General features: G+C 46.4%; 1 long non-coding RNA gene across 1 annotated transcript; it reads right to left on the reverse strand.

The window, feature by feature from the left end:
- Positions 1 to 1199: 1199 nt before the first annotated feature.
- LOC129815988 (uncharacterized) lies at positions 1200 to 2450 on the reverse strand. Its single transcript, XR_008753505.1, has 2 exons — positions 2179 to 2450; positions 1200 to 2076 (listed from the first exon to the last, which is right to left on the reverse strand). It is a non-coding gene; the product is annotated as an uncharacterized LOC129815988 (long non-coding RNA).
- Positions 2451 to 12867: the final 10417 nt, after the last annotated feature.

The following is a 12867-nucleotide window of genomic DNA, read 5'->3' on the forward strand; positions in this document are numbered from 1 at the left end:
CACACCCTGACCTAACCAAATAATAAAGAAACCAAATATAACTAAAGTCAGGGCGTGACACTATTAAACACTCTCAATCTGAATCTCATGTTATGGTCCCTCTGACAATACGCAATTGAGCCAATCACTGACTTGCAGAGTATACACATAGAAAACAAACATGTAGACTATAATAAGCCAGTGATGATGCATGTATTTCAATGAAATGTTTACAAGATGTATAAAAATCTAAAATAAAGTTATGTATGCGATAGCGACTAGGCTTCTTCATCCTCGTGACTTGGCTTGTGGCTTTACTGACCTTCTTCGGCTATTTGTTCATCGGTGCAGCATTCACCTTCTTGGCACCCAGCTTCTTAGGGCTTCTTTGCAGCTGGCCCCTTCTTTGGGCTGCTCTTGGCCTTTGTCTTGGCTACGGTTGCCTTCTTGTAGTTGATGCTTTTGTGGTTTTCATGGAGGTATTGGCTGGCTTAAAGCAGTTCATGTCACCAGAATAAGACCCTAGATATTTATTGGAATGGCTCATCAAGATCCCAGCATCCCAAGATCCCAGCACTTTCACCAATCTGTGAAGTTCAAAATAAATTATTTAATATTTAGCCTAATGAACTACATAGTTTTCCAAGTCCTAGTGGGAGTACCACACACCATATCATGGCGTGACTCCAAGTTTACCGTGACTCCAAGTATAGTTCGATATGATGGTTGTTATATCAATATTTGCGCATAAAGGCGTTTGCCTTTCTCACATAATTAATTTTATCCACACAAAAAGATCACACCATGTTGAGCAAACAAATGATCTGTCGGCATTTTTAAATGGGAGGAGAGGGGCATTCCTGTGCTGCAGACGGCTATATCGGTCCATTACAGTTTTTCCCAATTCTTAACACACATTTGCTGAAATTACATCTTAGGTAATCAACTTTAAACACAAAACAGTTAGCCAATTTCCCCAAACCCCACAGACATCTTTCAAAATGAAACACAGTAATCAAAATCAGGTAATCCCTGCTCAAAATGAAACTGCACACAAATGAGACACACACACACATCAAATAAATCAGTGACAACCAAAATCACACTAATGGGACTTATTCAAAACACTACTATCAGAACTTATTTTAGTGTAAAGACTAAGATTTTGCTATTATAATGTATATTGTTTGTGTGTACTCAAACAAGAAAGGAACACATGCAAAAGTGTATGTTTAATGTTTAATATTTCAACATGACCCAATACATGTCAAACAGCATACTGTAAGCACACATACAGTAAAAATGCAAACATGCAGTAAATATATTTTGCATAAGCAAAGGAAGAAAATAGTCCTATTTGTACTACTGTATGTTAGATCAATTGTATGGAATGGATAAAGAAACTGTCAAATCTAAATCATAAGTCAAGAAACAAATACTCCATTGAGAAAACAAAATCAGTCATGTCTGTTGTTTTAGTCCGGTCACAGATTTTCATCAACATCACAGACAGCTCGGGAAATATCTTCTGGCATGACGCATCCACCCCTGACAGGACTCTGCGGGAATGTCACCACAGGCTTCCACCATTACCCGGAGAAGGGCCATACGTTTATGGGGTTTGCGATCATACACCTTCCACCGCCATGCTGAAAACAACTCCTCAATGGGGTTGAGAAATGGGGAATATGGTGGGAAATAAAGAATTGTAAACCTGGGATGGTCATGGAAACAGTTGCGGAGCTGAGCAGCCCGATTTGAAACTCACGTTGTCCCAAATTAGAACATACATTTGCTGCTCAGGATCACCTGGCCCTCTCTGCTCTGGCTGAAAAAGACTGTCTTGTAAGGTGTTAAGGAAGTTAAAGAGATGGGCAGTGTTGTATGGTCCAAGGGTGGCATGTCGGTGGAGGACCCTATTGTGGCTCATAGCTGCGCATATGGTGACATTTCCCTGCGCTGGCCAGGTACCTCAATGATGACACGTTGACCAATGATGTTCCTTCATCTCCTCCTCGTCTTTGCAAAATTGAATCCAGCCTCATCTATAAATATGATTTCCTGGGGCATGGGACTTACATCCAAATCCATGATTCTCTGAAATGACGGTAAATACTGTAGTTGCTGTGTAGTAAAGTTCACTGGCAACATCAGTGAGTCTCTAATATTTCAAGAGTGTAATACTAGTATATTACTTACTTGCAAATATTCATATTTATCCTTCACTCCTTGGGAATTCCTTTCAAATGGGACTGTAGATTTGCTTCATCCGGAAATGGTGTTTCTTAAGGATGCGGGCTATGGTTGATAAGCTCACTCTGATATTATGGAAGATGGCAGGGTTTTCAATAATCTGTTGTTGGATTTACCGCAGTGTAATGGCATTATTTTCAACTACTATTTGCATAATGGCAGCCTCCTTTTCGTCTGGAAATAGACACGTTCTACCACCACGTGGTCGTCGTCTTTCAGTTCTACAAAAACAAAATAGCATAGAGTATAGTAAACACTGCAGTAATACAGTATACAAGATGAACATGTTACTAAGTAGTATAGCTCCCAATTTCATACATATAATATATATTTTTATTTTTTACATTTTATTTTACCTTTATTTAATCAGGTAGGCTAGTTGAGAACAAAGGAGGAGTTGGCTTTGGGGATGACCAGTGAAATATACCTGCTGGAGCGTGTGCTACGGGTGGGTGTTGCTATGGTGACCAGTGAGCTGAGATAAGGCGGGGCTTTACCTAGCAAAGACTTATAGATGACCTGGAGCCAGTGGGTTTAGCGACGAATATGAAGTGAGTGCCAGCCAACGAGAGCAGACAGGTCGCAGTGGTGGGTAGTATATGGGGCTTTGGTGACGAAACGGATGGCACTGTGATAGACTGCATCCAATTTGCTGAGTAGAGTGTTGGAGGCTATTTTGTAAATTACATTGCCGAATTCAAGGATCGGTAGGATAGTCAGTTTTACGAGGGTATGTTTTGCAGCATGAGTGAAGGAGGCTCTGTTGCAAAATAGGAAGCCGATTCTAGATTTAATTTCGGATACGAGATGTTTAATGTGAGTCTGGAAGGAGCGTTGACAGTCTAACCAAACACTTAGGTACTTGTAGTTGTCCACATATTCTAGGTCAGAACCGTCCAGAGTAGTGATGCCATCGGGAGGGCGGGTGCAGGCAGCGATCGGTTGAAGAGCATGCATTTCATTTTACTAGCATTTAAGAGCAGTTGGAGGCCACGGAAAGAGTGTTGTATGGCGTTGAAGCTCGTTTGGAGGTTTGTTAACACAGTGTCCAAAGAAGGGACAGATATATACAGATTGGTGTCGTCTGCGTAGAGGTGGATCAGAGAATCACCCGCAGCAAGAGCAACATCATTAATATATACAGAGAAGAGTCAGCCCGAGAATTGAACCCTGTGGCTCCTCCATAGAGACTGCCAGAGGTCCAGACAACAGGCCCTCTGATTTGACACAATGAACTCTATCTGAGAAGTAGTTAACTTCTTGCCGCACGGATCCCTTTAGCGGGATCATTTTCGTAAACAACTGCTGAATTGCAGGGCGCCAAATTCAAAAATATTACTAAAAATTATTTATAATCATGCAATCACAAGTGAAATATACCAAAACACAGCTTAGCTTGTTGTTAATCCACCTATCGTGTCAGATTTTGAAAATATGCTTTACAGCAAAAGCAATCCAGGCTTTTGTGAGTGTATCAATCAATGCTCGAACAGCTAGCCCCAAATTAGCATGGTCACGAAAGTCAGATGATAGTCAAAATATATCTTATATTTGAGATTCTTCAAAGTAGCCACCTTTTGCCTTGACTACAGCTTTGCACACGGTTGACATTCTCTCAACCAACTTCATGAGGTGGAATGCATTTCAATTAACAGGTGTGTTTTGTTAAGTTATTTTGTGAAATTTCTTTCCTCCTTAATGCGTTTGAGCCAATCAGTTGTGGTGTGACAAGGTAGTGGTGGTATACAGAAGATAGCCTTATTTGGCAAAATACGTAGTCCATTATATGGTAAGAACAGCTCAAATATGCAAAGAGAAATGACAGTCCATCATTACTTTAAGACATGAAGGTCAGCCAATCCGGAAAATTTCAAGAACTTTGAAAGTTTCTAAAAGTGCAGTCTAAAAACCATTAAGCGCTATGAAGAATCTGGCTCTCGTGAGGACTGCCATGGGAAAGGAAGACCCAGAGTTACCTCTGCAGCAGAAGATAAGTTCATTAGAGTTAACAGCCTCAGAAATTTCAGCCGAAATAAATGCTTCACAGAGTTAAAGTAACAGACACATCTCAACATCAGCTTTTCAGAGGAGACTGCGTGAATCAGGCCTTCATGGTTGAATTGCTGAAAAGAAACCACTACTAAAAGACACTAATAATAAGAAGAAACACGAGCAATGGACATTTGTAACAACAATCTGTCATTTGTCCTGATGAGTCCAAATGTACGATTTTTGGTTCCAACTGCCGTGTCTTTGTGATCTCTGCATTTGATCTCTGCGTGTGTGATTTCCACTGTGAAGCATGGAGGTGGAGGTGTGATGGTGTGGGAGTGTTTTGCCTGTGACAATGTCTGTGATTTATTTAGAATTCAAGGCACACTTAACCACCATGGCTACCACAGCATTCTGCAGCGATACGCCATCCCATCTGGTTTGTGCTTAGTGGGACTATAATTTATTCAACAGGACAATGACCCATCACACCTCCAGGCTGTGTAAGGGCTATATGACCAAGAAGGAGAGTGATGGAATGCTGCATCAGATGACCTGGCCTCCACAATTACCCGACCTCAACCCAATTGAGATGGTTTGGGATGAGTTGGACCGCAGAGTGAAGGAAAAGCAGCCAACAAGTGCTCAGTATATGTGGGAACTCCTTCAAGACTGTTGGAAAAGCATTCCTCATTAACAAACAGTTTACCGACCATTTCGAATCCCACCGTACCTTCTCCGCTATGCAATCCGGTTTCCGAGCTGGTCACGGGTGCACCTCAGCCACGATCAAGGTCCTAAACGATATCATAACTGCCATCGGTTGAAGACAGTACTGTGCAGCCGTCTTCATCGACCTGGCCAAGGCTTTCGACTCTGTCAATCACTACCTTCTTATCGGCAGACTCAAAAGCCTTGGTTTCTCTACTGACTGCCTCGCCTGGTTCACTAACTGTAACGAGTGCGCTGAAAGTCGGGAAGCAAGTCCAGGGAGTGAGAGTTTTAATAAATAAAAGAAACAATGAATACGAAACACAAACAACGCACTGACATGAAAACAGAGTCAATAACACCTGAGGAAAGAACCAAGGGGAGTGACAGATATAGGGAAGATAATCAAGGAGGTGATGGAGTCCAGTTGGGTGTCATGAGGCAGAGGTGCGCGAGACGATGGTGACAGGTGTGCGCGATAATCAGCAGCCTGATGACCTAGAGGCCAGAGAGGGAGTATACGTGACAGTAACAAAATGTGGAAAAAGTCATAGGGTCTGAACACTTTCCGAAGGCACTGTCTATATATATATATATATATATATATATATATATATATATATATATATATGATGTAGTAACCAAAAAAGTGTTAAACAAATCAAAATGTATTTTCTATTTTAAATTCTTCAATGTAGACACCCTTTGCCTTGATGACAGATTTACACACACTTGGCATTCTCTCAACCAGCTTAAGTTACAGCCTCATTCTAAAATGTATTAAATTGTTATTTTTTCTTCTCAGCAATCTACACACAATACCCCATCATGACAAAGCAAAAACAGGTTTAGACATTTTTGGAAATGTTTTAAAATAAAAAACAGAAATACCTTATTTGCATAAGTATTCAGACCCTTTGCTATGACACTCGAAATTGAGCTCAGGTGCATCCTGTTTCCATTTCTACAACTTGATTGGTGTCCATCTGTGGTAAATTCAATTGATTGGGAATGATTTGGAAAGGCACACACCTGTCTATATAAGGTCCCACAGTTGACAGTGCATGTCAGAGCAAAAGCCAAGCCATGTGGTCAAAGGAATTGTCTGTAGAGCTCCATGACAGGATTGTGTCAAATGCTTTTGCAGCATTGAAGGTCCCCAAGAACACAGTGGCCTCCATCATTTTTAAATGGAAGAGGTTTGGAACCATCAAGGCTGTTCCCGGCAAAACTGAGCATTCGGGAGAGAAGGGCCTTGGTCCTTGAGGTGACCAAGAACCTGATGGTCACTCTGACTGAGCTCTAGAGTTGCTCTGGGGAGATGGGAAAACCTTCCAGAAGGATAACCATCTCTGCAGCACTCCACCAATCAGGCCTTTATGGTAGTGGCCAGACAGAAGCCACTCCTCAGTAAAAGGCACATGACAGCCCGCTTGGAGTTTGCCAAAAAGCACCTAAAGACTCACAGACCATGAGAAACAAGATTCTCTGGTCTGAGGAAACCAAGATTGAACTCTTTGGCATGAATGCCAAGCATCATATCTGGAGGAAACCTGCCACCCTACGGTGAAGCATGGTGGTGGCAGCATCATGCTGTGGGGATGTTTTTCAGTGGCAGTTACTGGGAGACCAGTCAGGATCGAGGGAAAGATGAACGGAGCAAAGTACAGAGATATCCTTGCTGAAAACCTGCTCCAGAGCGTGTAGAACCTCAGACTGGGGTGAAGGTTCACCTTCCAACAGGACAGCAACCCTAAGCACACAGTCAAGACAATGCAGGAGTGGCTTTGGGACAAGTCTGGACGAGTTTCAGAAGAAAGGTATTTTGTTTCTGGCCATTTTGAGCCTGTAATAGAACCCACAAGTGCTGATGCTCCAGATACTCAACTAGTCTAAAGAAGGCCAGTTGTATTGCTTTTTTAATCAGAACAACAGTTTTCAGCTGTGTTAACATAATTGCAAAAGGGTTTTCTAATGATCAATTAACCTTTTAAAATTATAAACTTGGATTAGCTAACACAACGTGCCATTGGATCACAGGAGTGATGGTTGCTGATGATGGGCCTCTGTAGATATTCCATAAAAAATCTGTCGTTTCCAGCTACAATAGTCATTTACAACATTAACAATGTCTACACTGTATTTCTGATCAATTTGATGTTTTTGTTATGGACAAAAAATGTGCTTTTCTTTCAAAAACAAGTACATTTCTAAGTGACCCCAAACTTTTGAACGGTAGTGTGTGTGTATATATATATATGAAATGGAGGAAAACTCGCCTCCCTGCGGACCTGGCATCCTTTCACTCCCTCCTCTCTACATTTTCCTCTTCTGTCTCTGCTGCTAAAGCCACTTTCTACCACTCTAAATTCCAAGCATCTGCCTCTAACCCTAGGAAGCTCTTTGCCACCTTCTCCTCCCTCCTGAATCCTCCTCCCCCCCCCCCTCCTCCCTCTCTGCAGATGACTTCGTCAACCATTTCGAAAAGAAGGTCGACGACATCCGATCCTCGTTTGCTAAGTCAAACGACACCGCTGGTTCTGCTCACACTGCCCTACCCTGTGCTCTGACCTCTTTCTCCCTTCTCTCTCCAGATGAAATCTCGCGTCTTGTGACGGCCGGCCGCCCAACAACCTGCCCGCTTGACCCTATCCCCTCCTCTCTTCTCCAGACCATTTCCGGAGACCTTCTCCCTTACCTCACCTCGCTCATCAACTCATCCTTGACCGCTGGCTACGTCCCTTCCGTCTTCAAGAGAGCGAGAGTTGCACCCCTTCAGAAAAAACCTACACTCGATCCCTCCGATGTCAACAACTACAGACCAGTATCCCTTCTTTCTTTTCTCTCCAAAACTCTTGAACGTGCCGTCCTTGGCCAGCTCTTCTGCTATCTCTCTCAGAATGACCTTCTTGATCCAAATCAGTCAGGTTTCAAGACTAGTCACTCAACTGAGACTGCTCTTCTCTGTATCACGGAGGCGCTCCGCACTGCTAAAGCTAACTCTCTCTCCTCTGCTCTCATCCTTCTAGACCTATCGGCTGCCTTCGATACTGTGAACCATCAGATCCTCCTCTCCACCCTCTCCGAGTTGGGCATCTCCGGCGCGGCCCACACTTGGATTGCGTCCTACCTGACAGGTCGCTCCTACCAGGTGGCGTGGCGAGAATCTGTCTCCTCACCACGCGCTCTCACCACTGGTGTCCCCCAGGGCTCTGTTCTAGGCCCTCTCCTATTCTCGCTATACACCAAGTCACTTGGCTCTGTCATAACCTCACATGGTCTCTCCTATCATTGCTATGCAGACGACACACAATTAATCTTCTCCTTTCCCCCTTCTGATGACCAGGTGGCGAATCGCATCTCTGCATGTCTGGCAGACATATCAGTGTGGATGACGGATCACCACCTCAAGCTGAACCTCGGCAAGACGGAGCTGCTCTTCCTCCCGGGGAAGGACTGCCCGTTCCATGATCTCGCCATCACGGTTGACAACTCCATTGTGTCCTCCTCCCAGAGCGCTAAGAACCTTGGCGTGATCCTGGACAACACCCTGTCGTTCTCAACTAACATCAAGGCGGTGGCCCGTTCCTGTAGGTTCATGCTCTACAACATCCGCAGAGTACGACCCTGCCTCACACAGGAAGCGGCGCAGGTCCTAATCCAGGCACTTGTCATCTCCCGTCTAGATTACTGCAACTCGCTGTTGGCTGGGCTCCCTGCCTGTGCCATTAAACCCCTACAACTCATCCAGAACGCCGCAGCCCGTCTGGTGTTCAACCTTCCCAAGTTCTCTCACGTCACCCCGCTCCTCCGCTCTCTCTTCCAGTTGAAGCTCGCATCCGCTACAAGACCATGGTGCTTGCCTACGGAGCTGTGAGGGGAACGGCACCTCAGTACCTTCAGGCTCTGATCAGGCCCTACACCCAAACAAGGGCACTGCGTTCATCCACCTCTGGCCTGCTCGCCTCCCTACCACTGAGGAAGTACAGTTCCCGCTCAGCCCAGTCAAAACTGTTCGCTGCTCTGGCACCCCAATGGTGGAACAAACTCCCTCACGACGCCAGGACAGCGGAGTCAATCACCACCTTCCGGAGACACCTGAAACCCCACCTCTTCAAGGAATACCTAGGATAGGATAAAGCAATCCTTCTGCCCCCCCCCCCCCCCCTTAAAAGATTTAGATGCACTATTGTAAAGTGGCTGTTCCACTGGATGTCATAAGGTGAATGCACCAATTTGTAAGTCGCTCTGGATAAGAGCGTCTGCTAAATGACTTAAATGTAATGTAATGTAAATGTGTATATATATATATTATATATATATTATATATAATATATATATATAATATATATTATATATATCATATATATATATATATTATATACTGCTCAAAAAAATAAAGGGAACACTTAAACAACACAATGTAACTCCAAGTCAATCACACTTCTGTGAAATCAAACTGTCCACTTAGGAAACAACACTGATTGACAATAAATTTCACATGCTGTTGTGCAAATGGAATAGACAAAAGGTGGAAATTATAGGCAATTAGCAAGACACCCCCAATAAAGGAATGGTTCTGCAGGTGGTGACCACAGACCACTTCTCAGTTTCTATGCTTCCTGGCTGATGTTTTGGTCACTTTTGAATGCTGGCGGTACTCTCACTCTAGTGGTAGCATGAGACGGAGTCTACAACCCACACAAGTGGCTCAGGTAGTGCAGTTCATCCAGGATGGCACATCAATGCGAGCTGTGGCAAAAAGGTTTGCTGTGTCTGTCAGCGTAGTGTCCAGAGCATGGAGGCGCTACCAGGAGACAGGCCAGTACATCAGGAGACGTGGAGGAGGCCGTAGGAGGGCAACAACCCAGCAGCAGGACTGCTACCTCCGCCTTTGTGGAAGGAGTAGCACTGCCAGAGCCCTGCAAAATGACCTCCAGCAGGCTACAAATGTGCATGTGTCAGCATTGTGTGGGTTGTAGACTCCGTCTCATGCTACCACTAGAGTGAAAGCACCGCCAGCATTCAAAAGTGACCAAAACATCAGCCAGGAAGCATAGGAACTGAGAAGTGGTCTGTGGTCACCACCTGCAGAACCACTCCTTTATTGGGGGTGTCTTGCTAATTGCCTATAATTTCCACATTTTGTCTATTCCATTTGCACAACAGCATGTGAAATGTATTGTCAATCAGTGTTGCTTCCTAAGTGGACAGTTTGAGTTCAACAAAGGTGTGATTGAATTGGGGTTACATTGTGCACACTGCTCAAAAAAATAAAGGGAACACTTAAACAACACAATGTAACTCCAAGTCAATCACACTTCTGTGAAATCAAACTGTCCACTTAGGAAGCAACACTGATTGACAATACATGTCACATGCTGTTGTGCAAATGGAATAGTATGCAAGGAGGAGCACTACCAGAGCCCTGCAAAATGACCTCCAGCAGGCCACAAATGTGCATGTTTCAGCATATGGCCCTCATACCACCCTCATGGAGTCTGTTTCTGACCGTTTGAGCAGACACATGCACATTTGTGGCCTGCTGGAGGTCATTTTGCAGGGCTCTGGCAGTGCTACTCCTTCCACAAAGGCGGAGGTAGCGGTCCTGCTGCTGGGTTGTTGCCCTCCTACGGCCTCCTCCACGTCTCCTGATGTACTGGCCTGTCTCCTGGTAGCGCCTCCATGCTCTGGACACTACGCTGACAGACACAGCAAACCTTTTTGCCACAGCTCGCATTGATGTGCCATCCTGGATGAACTGCACTACCTGAGCCACTTGTGTGGGTTGTAGACTCCGTCTCATGCTACCACTAGAGTGAGAGCACCGCCAGCATTCAAAAGTGACCAAAACATCAGCCAGGAAGCATAGGAAGAGAAGTGGTGTGTGGTCACCACCTGCAGAATCACTCCTTTTTTGGGGGTGTCTTGTTAATTGCCTTCAATTTCCACCTTTTGTCTATTCCATTTGCACAACAGCATGTGAAATTTATTGTCAATCAGTGTTGCTTCCTAAGTGGACAGTTTGATTTCACAGAAGTGTGATTGACTTGGAGTTACATTGTGTTGTTTAAGTGTTCCCTTTATTTTTTTGAGCAGTGTATATACTCCGGCATTGCTCGCCCGAATATTTTACTATTAGATTTATGTATTGTTTGATTTTACTGCACTGTCGGAGCTAGGAACACAAGCATTTCTCTACACCCCAAAAAAGCAAATTGAATTGATTAAGGAGGAGCCGTCAAAAAACATCTGCTAAATATGTGTATGCAACCAGTAAAATTGAATTTGCAGGTATTCTGTCACGTTCTGACCTTAGTTCCTTTTTTGTCTTTCTTTTAGTTTGGTCAGGGCGTGAGTTGGGGTGGGCATTCTATGTTGTGTTTTTTCTATGTTTTGTTCTGTTGTTCTATTTCTATGTGTTTGGCCTAGTATGGTTCTCAATCATCGATATCTCTTACTCCTCGTCAGAAGAAGAGGAAAGTCGTTACAGAACCACCCACCAAAAAATGACCAAGCAGCGTGGTATTGGGCAGCAATGAGTTCTGGACTCATGGACATGGGAGGAGATTCTGGAAGGAAAGGGACCCTGGGCACAGGCTGGGGAATATCGCCGCCCCAAGGCAGAGCTGGAGGCAGCGAAAGCTGAGCGGCGTTGGTATGAGGAGGCAGCACGGCAGAGCGGCTGGGACGAGAGGCAGCCCCAAAAATATGTTCGGGGGCGGCACACAGGGAGTGTGGCTAAGTCAGCTAGGAGACCTGAGCCAACTTCCTGTGCTTTCCGTGGAGAGAGGTGGTCCGGGCAGGCACCGTGTTATGTGGAGAAGCGTACGATGTCCCCAGTGCGTATGCATAGCCCGGTGCGCTACATTGCCGCTCCTCGTATCGGCCGGGCTAGAGTGGGCATCGAGCCAGGTGCGATGAAGCCTGCTCAGCGCAACTGGTCTCCAGTGCGTCTTCTTGGTCCGTGTTATATGGCACCAGCCCTACGCACTGTGTCTCCCGTGGGTCTGCACAGCCCAGTGCGTCCTGTGCCTGGCTAAAATCAACATCTAGCCAGGACGGGTTGTTCATTCCCTTAGTTCGAGACCTCCAGTGCGCCTCCACGGACCGGTCTATCCTGTGCCTCCTCCAAGGACAAGGCCTCCAGTAGATCTCTCCAGCCTGGTGAGTACTGTGCCTGTTCTAAGAACCAAGTCTCCTGTGTGTCCCTCCAGTCCGGATCCTCCAGAGCCGCCCGTCTGTCCTGAGCCGCCCGAGCCGCCCGTCTGTCCTGAGCCACCCGAGCCGCCCGTCTGTCCTGAGCCGCCCGAGCCGCCCGTCTGTCCTGAGCCACCCGAGCCGCCCGTCTGTCCTGAGCCGCCCGAGCCGTGCCGTCTGTTCTGAGCCGCCCGAGCCGCCCGTCTGTCCTGAGCCGCCCGTCTGTCCTGAGCCGCCCGAGCCGCCCGTCTGTCCTGAGCCGCCCGAGCCGCCCGTCTGTCCTGAGACGCCCGTCTGTCCTGAGCCGCCCATCTGTCCTGAGCCGCCCGTCTGTCCTGAGCCGCCCGAGCCGCCCGTCTGTCCTGAGCCGCCTGAGCCGCCCGTCTGTCCTGAGCAGCCCGTCTGTCCTGAGCAGCCCGTCTGTCCTGAGCCGCCTGAGCCGCCCGTCTGTCCTGAGCCGCCCGTCTGTCCTGAGCTGCCCGAGCCGCCCGTCTGTCCTGAGCCGCCCGAGCCGCCCGTCTGTCCTGAGCCGCCCGTCAGTCAGGATCTGCCTGAGGCGCCAGAGTCTCCCTCCAGTCCAGATCTGCCAGAGTCTCCCTCCAGTCCGGATCTGCCAGAGTCTCCCTCCAGTCCGGATCTGCCAGAGTCTCCCTCCTGTCCGCATCTGCCAGAGTCTCCCTCCTGTCCGGATCTGCCAGAGTCTCCCTCCTGTCCGGATCTGCCAGAGTCTCC

This window comes from Salvelinus fontinalis, chromosome 18 (assembly GCF_029448725.1).
Source record: "Salvelinus fontinalis isolate EN_2023a chromosome 18, ASM2944872v1, whole genome shotgun sequence".
NCBI lineage: Eukaryota > Metazoa > Chordata > Actinopteri > Salmoniformes > Salmonidae > Salvelinus > Salvelinus fontinalis.